The sequence below is a fragment of the Puntigrus tetrazona genome, chromosome 19 (assembly GCF_018831695.1).
Source record: "Puntigrus tetrazona isolate hp1 chromosome 19, ASM1883169v1, whole genome shotgun sequence".
Classification (NCBI taxonomy): Eukaryota; Metazoa; Chordata; class Actinopteri; order Cypriniformes; family Cyprinidae; genus Puntigrus; species Puntigrus tetrazona.
In genome coordinates this window covers 5,971,446-5,983,126 of record NC_056717.1, presented here as the reverse complement: position 1 = coordinate 5,983,126, position 11,681 = coordinate 5,971,446, and positions in this window count along the sequence as shown.

Here is an 11,681-nt window from a genome sequence, read left to right as displayed (position 1 = left end):
AATAATAATTACAATAATTAATTTCATCATTGCACTAAAAACTTTTTGGACACACTAGTACCCTGTAATAGTAGTGGTATTATCTGAAAATGTACAAAACGAGTTGAAACTTGGACTTGTTGAAGTTTAGAGACCTGCTGTTGTGAAAAGCATACGTGGAAAACAAAGCGTGTGCGAGAGTCAGAGAGGGGCATTCTGGGAGGAGAAGGAGCAGACATGAGGCAGTGTTTACCTCTGTCCTCGCGGGGCCTCTGCTATGTGTGCTCTCTGTGGGAGCCACGAGGATTTCAGGGAGTACGGGGGAAGACGGGATGAACAATGTTCACTCGTCCACTGCACTCTTTCAGCTGCGCTGCCCCTGGCCTGTTTTGTTCGCCGGAGGCCGCTGTGAAACCCATTAAGAAACGGCAAGTCAGGCCCCAGTGAGACAACAACACAAACCCCTTACCCCCACACCAGCTCCTCTGCACCCCGAACCCCTGGCAACAAAGACGAGGGCAGGAGGGGAGCGGAGCGAGGGAGAAAAGAGGAGGAGCGCTAAAGAAGAGCAGTGCACGCTTCAGTGGCTCCTGCATTCAGGCTCCGTGGCCCCGCACTGCGTGAAGCGGCCGAGTGTTTTCAGTTCCTCAGCACACTTTCACCTCGACGTGTCAGAATGAAGCGTACAAATGAGCGCAGGAGAGTGACAGGCTGTGAAAGACGGCCTGAAAAGAGGGAGAAAGGAAACAACAGAGTACAGGGGACCGAATGGGAGCGAGCGTTTCGAAGACGTACCCAGAGGAAAACCGTCACGCTCAGAGTTTGCTCGGGAGACTTAACGGAGCTCTATTATGTTTCCTTGGCCTCAGACGTTTGCTGAAATTCGTCAAGAGAAATATAAATGGACACAGATGAGACGCTCTTCTGCGTTTCGGCCCGCGCTCGGCCTATCTGAGGTCGAAGCAATCGATCGAATGTTTGTGTGGAGAATGTGAGATGTCTTTCATACCTGAGGAAACATTAAATATCATTGCATAATGTGAAAGACAGCATATTTATGTATAATCATCTCAGCCCGTGCAAAACGTGGTTTCTTAGACGATACGAGCTCAGTTTGAGGCTTTGATCAAATCTAGGAGATTATATATTTCAGAAGAGAAGTTTGTGTGGAGAATGAGACTTTTTTTGTTGGTTTGTTTTACGGGAGAAAAATGCCTGAGAACCGTAAAAAGGCATTTTATTATGCAAAAGTGTCCGCCTTTTGCTTGGATGATTTAGTTGAAGAATGCGGAAAGTTTAGGGACCATGAAAGTGCAAAAGTCTTCTGATCGATTCTTTTTAGTCCAGAAGAAACAATGGAGATGTTACAGAGCTCCTATCTGGGATTAAATCTTTTAATTTAGCAAACGTTGGTATCGTTGATGATCTGAGCACAGCTGGAGACTTTGTTGAGATCTTTGAAGGGATATATATCAGAAGAGAAATTAGTTTGAAGAATATCAGAAGTTAAGGGGGTGTTATTACAGGAGAAAATACCTGAAAACCATGAAAAAACAAAGTCTCTTTTTTTTTTGTTCGATCTAATCCCTGTTTACAATAAGAAAAAAAAATGGTTACTCCACCACAATATGAATTAATTCAGTTAAAAACCGAATACTGAACCCTTTAAAGAGCTCTCATATGTAATTTATATATGTTTAATATATAAAACCTCTAACTTTGCTCCCTTGTCTGGGTGATCTAAACAATGTGAGACATCTTTTTTGAGACATTAAAAAAAAAAAAGACATCTTTTTTTCTTAGAAACAAAAACTGAAAATTTCTCAGTTTGTTCTTCAAATTTAGTTTGTTCGAAAAATTTAGATTCTTTTGAATGATTCTTTGAATGACTTTTAATGTAGAAGACTTTTAAAAGAAAAGCATCAGAACAGAAGTGTTACGATTAAAAGGCAAACATATCGGTATGCTCTCTTTTCATTAACCGATTTGAATGCGTAAAACACTAGATTTTTCAAACTTTTGCAGATATTGTTGAGATATATTTTCATTTAGTTGAAACAGAAGCAAGGAACGTATCCATTTGTCATTAAGATCTCTTCTGATACGTTAAAATGAAATTGTAGAATTTTATTTTATTTTTTTCTCTACGTAATCTCATTTCTCCCTAGAAGAAACAACAGGGATAGTGAAGAGTTAAAATCTCAGACTTTGATCGTAAGTTGTCTTGGCAGGTCTTCATCACTGACTATCAAACAGACATAAAAAAAAAAGAAGCAGGAAACTGTAAACCCTATTTGTACCTCATTTCTATTTCCAGAAGAAACAACAGAGATGACATAAGATCTAAGTGATTTGTGCATATTGAGATGATGATGAAGAGGAAAAAGAGGAGTTACGACCGGACTCTTGTGAACAGATGGACTCGTGAAAATAGCCGCTTTGAATGGCCGTGTGGAAATGGCCACAAGTTTGTCCAGGCGTAATGGAGAACACATGCAAAGGGCTACTTTAAAGAGGCCGAACAAGAAGCGTTTAGAGACAGCATGGAAGTGATCAGAGCTACACGGTGTTTAGCGGTGGCCTGAGTGTGATACAGTGGCTGTATTAAAGGGTTTGTGAAGTGACTACGACTCTTGAGGCTGAGAGAACGAGGAGTTAAAGACTCTCTGGGAGTCTCTCTGTCTCTCTCTCGCTCCTTCCCTAAATAGCAGGGCACTTATTTAAGGCCCTGAGCTTCTGGAGATTGATGTTGTTTTGTTGCAATCAGGCTGGCGGTGTGGGTCTGCTCCAGTCTGCTCAGACACACACACACACACACACACACTGCTTAGATAAACACTGCTCAATGCAATACACACTGTGGGAAAAGCTGGTACACTATGACATGAAAACTTAACTAGTCATTATGTAATGTTAACCACTTCATCTTTAAACCCATCTCTAACAATCAGCACAAAATTCAACGCTAGGTTTTCTGACATTTGTACACTTTTCTACTTAATCTGTTTTTTTTCAGCTGCTTGCACATATTTTGAAAAACTTTGCCTCTTTTTTTTTCGAAACTTTAATATTCAAAACATTTTTAGCATCTGTCAAATACATTATACAGACAATGCATCAGGCTGCTGTTCAGCCCACAACTGTTTATGCACATTCAGAAACACAAACATGTTTCTAATTTGAGGCCACATAATAGCACTGTCATCGCTATTACGAAATCAAATTTACTGAACCTAATTGAGCCAAGAAATGTTAAATGCAAGCAGGGACTAAAGCGTCTGTATTTGTACTCCACATATTGCCGATCAATAAACTCTAAGACACAGCGGAGCAGAAAATAGCTCCAGCCCAAGCAGGACTCCATCCATGCAGCTCCCTTTCAAAAAAAAAAAAGGGCCGGTCACTTCCTGTCCTTCGGTCGACTTTCAGCATCAGCCCTGCTGGATCCAAGAGGTGAGTAATAGTGTGTGTGTGCCAGCCGGCCTGTGCCCTTGTCCCGCCACGAGTCTCTGCTGCTTTACCTGTCTGACAGCAGGTCTGTCCCATGGAGAGCTCCCTCCCTCACATCTTTATTAGTCCTATAAATCTACTGCTGGAATCTGGGCTGCTTCAGGGGACTGATTACTGGAGGCGTGCGTGAGTGTGAGTGTGTGTGTGTGTGTGAGTGTGTGTGTGTGTGTGTGTGAGAGAGACAGCAGCATGAAGGACAGCAAGGACTCTTATATCAGAGCAGCGCAGCGTCTCCCGTGTTAGGGCTTGCACTGCAGTACTTCATTGGGATATTGGGTATTGATTATTGATCGCAGAAGGGCGTTGGGGATTTATGCCGGTTATAATGGATAATTGGGTATTGATGGGAAAGAACCACAAAATCAGTATATTGACAGCAGCCTGTGACAGCAGGATTAATGGAGGGAAAAACAGCGGTGAATGTAAGCAGAAATTTCACGATATGTCTATATCTTATGTATAAACAGTTCATTGATGTCTAATTTACAGTAGCTCCTAAAAAAACAGTATGAGTCTGACTTACAGGTTTGTTAGGGAATTTGATAACGTTTAAGGAATTTCAAGTTTTGAGTATTTAAAGAATTAATTAATCATAGCATAAATTGTATTAATATTTATTTAATTTTATTTCCTTTTTAGTTCGCTTTCCTTTATAAATCATTAAATATTTTCATTAAAATGCAAGCTATAAAGGCTGACAAATTAATATTGATGTTGAATATTTGTATACACTTTTTACTCTTGTTTTTATATGCATTAGAATTTGTCATGTATTTTGCGAACTAAACTACGTAATCATTTCTAATAGCTGGAAAGTTTCTAACGGTTTAGAAATCATTTGTTTCAAAAAAAAGGTTGAATACTTGAACTATGTTGAAACATACTACTAATGTTATGCTGGTTGTCCAGCATCTTCAATAAACAAGCTTCAGTTAGTGCAGAAGTTTCGAAAGTTCTTACCAGGACAAGGAAATATGATCACATAAAATCATTTGTTTCGGATTGATTAAAAGTACTGTTTGAACTAGGTTAAATGGTTTAGCCCCATTTATCTAGCCTTCTGTCTGTACAATCACGCTCTCTAAGATCTCAAAACTGTGTAGTTCCTGTATAGCAAAGTCTACTAAAGGTGTGTTTTCACATTTGCACCTGTGAATAACCTTCCTGCTAATGTTTAAACTCTTCAGATTAAATCTAGGCTAAAGAATCTTTTAGCAAAGCATCTTGATTAACAGAAACCTATCTTACATCGTGATTCCCAATAGTATGAATGCTACCTAATTATTTCTCGGGATGTACATCCCGAGGCATCTAGTTAACCGAGCCTCTCCAGTGGACCCAGTGAGGAATACCTTCCCTGCGATGACGAGAAAACTGTTCTGTCTGGACTAAATTTCTGGCCTACATTGTTTCATCCAGCTGTTTTGTACGCATCCTGTTCAGAGACAGAAGGGTAGCCATTTAAAAAGCGCTAATAAAATTGAATTAATGTGTGTGTGTGTGTGTGTGTGTGTGTGTTTTAAATTGATTAAATCTGCTAACCAGCTTTTTATCTTCATTTTAATTTATTATGGTTGGCCAATTTAAGAGAAAAGATTAAAAACAGTGGTTATTTTGCCTCTCTTTTTTCAGAACGTAGGGTTGAGGGCTTCCCAGGATGGCCTTTAAGAGAAGAACGTGGGGTTGACGCCAACTTCTGCTCAAAACTGCTTCCTCAAGATCAGTAAAATCAATGCATATGCCCTGCTAGTAACACCCAGGAAACGTTACTCAATCATCCTCTATATAACGCCTCTTCTCCCGAGCTCAGTGTACACGACTGCTTGTCTGTAGCACTCTCCTCTCATCTGCCACACCGGCCCAGACGGCCCGGTACACAGCACACATTTCCTGCGACAGCTTTGATGTTCCCTCTCTCTCCGAACAGCGGCGGCTCGGCCTGCACGAGGGCGTCTGGAGACTGACCGGGTTGTCGCGATGATAATGAAAGCGGGCCACGCTGAACAGAAGATAATCTAGATGAGCCAGACGGAGCTCCTCGGAGAGAAGGAGAGGTAGAGAACGAGCGGGGGAAAAAAGGAAAAGAGAGGTATGAAATCTCTCCAGTCTGTTTGTAATTTACAGGAGGGCAAAGAGAGAGCCAATTAACCCCGCTTCCTAACCATGTCACAGGCCCCCAGAGGACCAAACCGGAGGAAATGTCTCGTGCGGTTCACAGATGTTTTAATACTGACAGGGAAGAGTCGCTGTGTGTTTGATTTCAGGCTGATAACGCATCCGGTTCGTGTGGTTGTTGCAGAAGAGAACATGTAAATTAGTGAGGTTTTATGGTTCGTGTCACTGACTCACTCAAAGTATCAATGGGCTTTGTCTTTGAACACGGCGCCGGAGACGGTGGTTATTGCAAGTGCACCAGATACGCTGCAATGCAGGTCAGAAACAGAATTACTAACTCGTATACAAACTCAGAAGTGAGTGGTTTGGGATGATCGCTGATACTTCTGATGCTAGCATGTCGCTAAGCTAGCAACAGAAAACTCTAATAAGCATCCCTGCTGAAATTTTGCTTGTTTATGCTGGTTTAAACTGGTCTGTTGCTGCAATACAAAGCCAAGACTGTCGGTTGTTTCACCATGTATTTCTTCGAAAGGCTTGTTTTGTCTTTCAAACACATTAAAATGCACTAACTCACACATTTTTTGTCATCTGATTCTCTTTCACTGAATATATTTTTAAAGTACCCAGAGATTTCAAAACAAATATTTAAATATTTAATATTGGTTATAGTCACAAATTACATACATATACACATATACATACAGAGTGTGTGTGTGTGTATATATATATATATATATATATATATATATATATATATATATATATATATATATATATATACATATACATATATATATATATATATATATATACACACACACACACACACATATATATATATATATATATATTTTTTTTTTTAATTTTCAGTAAGTGTATTATTTTGATTCATTTTAAAATTATTTGTCTTGATTTTTACATTTTTATATATTTAATTATTAGCTTTTTAATAAACTCATACCCCATCCCCACCCCTTCCTTCTCGAACCCATTTGGGAAATCTTGATATAATATAATAAATGGAACAGATATTTTTATATCAATATAAGATATATAAGTTAGGTTAAAAGTAGTCTGATTATAAACCTGAAATGTGTAATTTAACAGAGTACGTTACATTTGAAATCAGTAACAAATAAATCTACCCAGCTTTAATAATATTACATTTATTATTATACATTAACATTTACATCTTAGATCTCAAAACGTAAAACATAAACTTTAAGAATTTCATGCAGGATATTTCTCTGAACCCCTGGAGGATCTGTCACACTGCATTATTAGATTACTTTCTCTTTAAAGCTTACATGCCATGCCTACCTTTATGAGTATCTCTCTTTGCACATATCATGCCTTAAAGGGATAGTTCACCCCAAAATAGACATGCTGTCATCATTCGCTCAGGTTCTTTAAAACCTGTGTGATTCTGTGTAACACAAAAGAAGATATTTTTGTTTTGATATTTATGTGGATAAGCAAACAGTTGCTGTAGCCAGCCATAGAACATCAATGGCTTACCGTCAAATGTTTGTTTACCCAAATTCTTCAAAGATCGTCTCTTGTGTTCGACAAAGAAAGAAACTCATGAATGTTTGAAGCAACTCGAGGTGTGAGATTTTCCATTTTTGGGTGAACCGTCCCTTTAAGAGGAAGACGAGCACATGCGGCAGTGTGCAGGATACAGAGAGAGGAAGAGGGCATATTTTGAGATCGTATGGTGCTGTTAATGTTTCATGTTCAGTCGGTCCAGTGGCCCACTGCTGCGTGTTGCACACATCCTCCAGCAACAAGCATCCTCATTACCATGCCTGAAATTACCCTTTGACCCCTGCTCCAGATGGCTTGTGTTTTCATTCTTCGGCAGAAAGTGGAGAGTTTTTTGACACCATCAGGCTCCAGGCACGGGAACGAACCCTGACGAAGTCGAGCTAGACGAGGTTTCGAGACATATTGCGCGCTTCTCTCGTGCATATCGTGACCGTTCACTAAGAAAACATCTGCATTTGCTTGTTTGTAGGCAGCGTATATCATGTGCAATGGGGAAAATATTCAGAAATAATAACCTTGAGCTTTTGGAAAGGTACCATATAAATAAAACATAAGGCAAGCATAAATTATTATTTTGGGGTAAACAAACCCATAACCCTAAGTATCGAAGTGTCCCTTCTGTGGATGTTGGTAAATGAGCTTTCATGCAGTGCGTATGAAAACATAAAAGTTATTGTGCGTCAAAAGAAAGAGTCTCTGAATCATTGAACGAGTCGTTTTTAAAACAACCCCGATATTACCCCGGTCTTAAGCGTCACGTGATCATTCAGAAATCATTTTAATAAACAGATCTGATGCTCAGTAAACTTATTTTATTATTATTACAAAAATGTTAAAGTTGACGGTTCAGAAACGGCATTCGTTTGTAAATCTTTCATAAATGCGAAAAGGTCTTTGTCACAACGGAGCAGAATGCATCTTTTCTGAATAAAAGTATTAATTTCATCCGCTCAATCAATGCTTTGTTTCTTCATTGTCTTCTTTCGCGCGTTTTTGCATGACACGTGATCCTTCAGAGTTGCTGCTCAAGAAACATTTCTCACAATACCTTTATGAAGGATATGAATGTCAGCAAGCGGCGATATAAAGCTGTCCTGAACCAAGCCGCCCTGCGCTCCTAGTGCACGCGTGAAGACAGACTCAGCAGAAATGTGCTCCTAATCACAGCGGCCTGGCTGTGTGAGATCATCTGGACGCTTTAAACACGCTCTCAGGCTTTTAATCAGGCTTTTAAAGAGTGAACAAAACTTGATTTTGGGCCTTTTTCAAGTTGTAATTTTTCCCTTCCTCTGTTTCGATTGTAATCATCCACTAATCCCGTTTCTGTTTTTTCCTTGCACGTTCAGGAATGTGTGTGTGTGTGTGTGTGTGTGGTTGAGGGGATGTTTACTTATGAAAAACATAACTTTCTGACAGGACTTTCAGCTCGGGGCAGCTGGCCAGTCTCTTTTAAAGGAGCGCGCATCGGCAAATTCAAACTGAAGTCTGCCGATGTGACAGGTTATCGAAATATGATTTATTACATGCAAATTGCATTCAGCGTGCTGTAATCCGGGCAGTTTTTGCCCTAGATATCAGGAGTAACTGAATATTGTAGAGCCATCTAACTGTTTCGGAGGAAAGTGAATATTAAACATTGCTCGTGGCGCATGTCCTGTTCCTGTCAAGGATTGTTTTCGGTCCGTGTCAGCGTCAGAGGAACTCATCCTATCAGTTATTGTTCTGTGATGCTTCTTCGTAGATCAGGAGACATCACGGAGTTTATTTGACATTTAACCTTAGTTTTAAATGATTGCAATGTACTCACTTGGTGAGAGTGGGTCGGTGAAGCTATAAAAGTTCATTCGAATAGCACAGCTAAAATTATTTGAGAAATTTCTACAATTTTTTTTTTCATGTAAACTTTTACAAATTGCATAATTTGCGATGTTGGGACGCTTCTAAAATTCTGGGAGATGTTTTTTTGTTAGCGCTGTCAATTATGTTTAATTGCATTCAAAATAAAAGTTTTTGTTTACACACTCAGACATAAAAGGTACAAAAGTTGTCACTGGGGCAGTACCTTTGCAAAATAGAAACTAAAGCTGCAATTAACCATGATTAGTTAACTAAGCTTAAATGTCAAGAACTTCACAATGTCTCCTGATCCATGAAGGAGCATCACAGAACAATAAGTTAGGATGAGTTCAAAACAAAAGACCAAAATAATTTACAGGCCTATACTACTGGTCTATAGTTTGGAATAATTTGGTTTTACTGTAAAAACAGCTGAAATATTACTACAATTTAAAATAATTTGATTTTGTTCTCAGGAAACATTCTTTATAGTCAATGACTAAAACGTTTGAGGAAACCGTGTTACACTACCACTAAAAAATTTGGAGTAGATCGGATTAAAAATGCTAAAAATAAAAATGTTAAAAAGATGTGTTACTAATTGATATAAATGCTGTTCTTTTAAATTGTATTTATTAAAGAATTCTGAAAAAAAAAACACAAAATTAATCCACAAGTAGTAAAAACCTTTTAGAATTAATTATAATAAAATGGTTATTATGAATATTATTATAGCTTTATTTATTATATATATATATATATATATATATATATATATATATATATATATATATATATATATATATATATATATATATATATATATATATATATATATATATATATATATATATATATATATATAAAACTTTGTGTCACATGAATAAATTACATTTTAAAATATATTACAATAGAAAAAAAGTTTTATTTATATTTATTTTGATCAGTTAATGCAGCCTTGGTAAGCAAGAGGCTTTCGAAACATTAAAAGTCTTCATGAATTCAACCCTATACCCAAGCAACCGCCGCAGTGCTTTCAGATCGGTTTTGTAAAAGCACAGAGAATATCCACAACTCGTTTCCCGGCACAGAGACAGTTTTGTGCCGTCTTACCAGCGTGATAATATTTATTCTTTTGCAGATTGCTTCTAAAAACGTGCCAGAAAGCCACATCTAGTGGAGATGCGTTTGATCTTCAGGGATCTGTCTCCACCTAGTGCTGCCAAAAAGAACGAGACTCTGTAGATAAAACGAGCTTCAATTTCACAGCATCTATGAGAGGAACAAAAACAGCTCCCTCAAAGCGTCCCTAGTTCCTCTGCATGCTACCCAGAAGCCCTAAAAACTATCCACCGAGAGTCCAGTCGAGTACCGATGCATTTACATGGATTAGTAGGCAGTAAAATCTCCTGAACGCTCCAATCCCTAATGACAGGCTTCCTGGCGCTGTTTGCGCAGTCCGGCAAACGCCTATTAGTGGCCGCATACAGGCATGAGCGCGGGGCCCGGAGCCCTTTAACCTGGTTTAATCACTCGCTGAGAGCGAGCACAACACAGATGTGCCGCGGACCCCAGATCAGCCCTGCTCCGAGAGTCATCCCTCGGAGGCGAGCGTGACTGATCCCGGGACAGTTCGGAGGCAGCCTGAGCGCTTCGCTCTGATCTCTGGCTTGCGTCTTGGGTTACACATGAAAGCCTGTGAGGGCCCCTGGCCCCCCGGGGCCCTGCAGCGGCAAAGCACAGGTCAGACAAACACACTACATGAGCGTGCAGGTACAGAGGATAAGCCTTGTTTACACTGGTTCTGATAAATACTACAAGTTACTTTTATAGTAGATGCTGTTCATGAAATTATGTTCACATTTGGTATATGTTATGCATAGATATATATACATGTTATGCATAGATATATATATGTGTGTGTGTGTGTGTGTGTGTGTATCTGTTACTGTAATTACATTGGTTTCGACCAATAATAAACAAATAAAATTAAATAAAATACACATTCTATCATAATAAAATGCCAATTCCCTGGTTCTCAAAAGCGGGAGTGATCATATCTGGGAAATCGTCTATTTTCTAAACAACAAATATAATTTGTTACCCCAAAACCACAGAAAAACCGAGACAATTCTTTGGCTTCTTTGAAAATAAGCATGAATCAATCCAAACCTGTTTCACATTAAGAGCTAAAAACTCAAAGCACACATACAGAATAATACTAATATCGAGAATGATGATGTAATGAGTAAATAAATGCTTAAATTGCATCTTAAAATAGCGCTTTGGTAAAAAAAAATCTTAAGATCTTGACTGGCATAAAACATAATAGAAGTTGAAGCGATCTTATAGAAGGAAAGGTACAAAAGCCATCACTGTACCTTATGAAAAAAGTGCACCACTGTATAACTAAGGGGGCATATAAGTAGCTAAAAGGCTCATATTACTAAAGAGAAGGTGTTAGTATGTAAATGACATAACATAAACGTACCTTTTATTTCTTTCTTCTTTCAGAGGCAGCAGCTGCACCCGGAGCATGTCAGATGTGGGCCGCGACAGTCCCGCTGCGTTTCCAGCCATTTAACCGAAACACCCGAGAAAACACAGTAGGAAAGGAGCATAAACAGCGAAACGCTCGTGTGTGTAATCAGAGAGTGCCTCTTAAACCTAAACTTTCAGCTGTCTTTCGT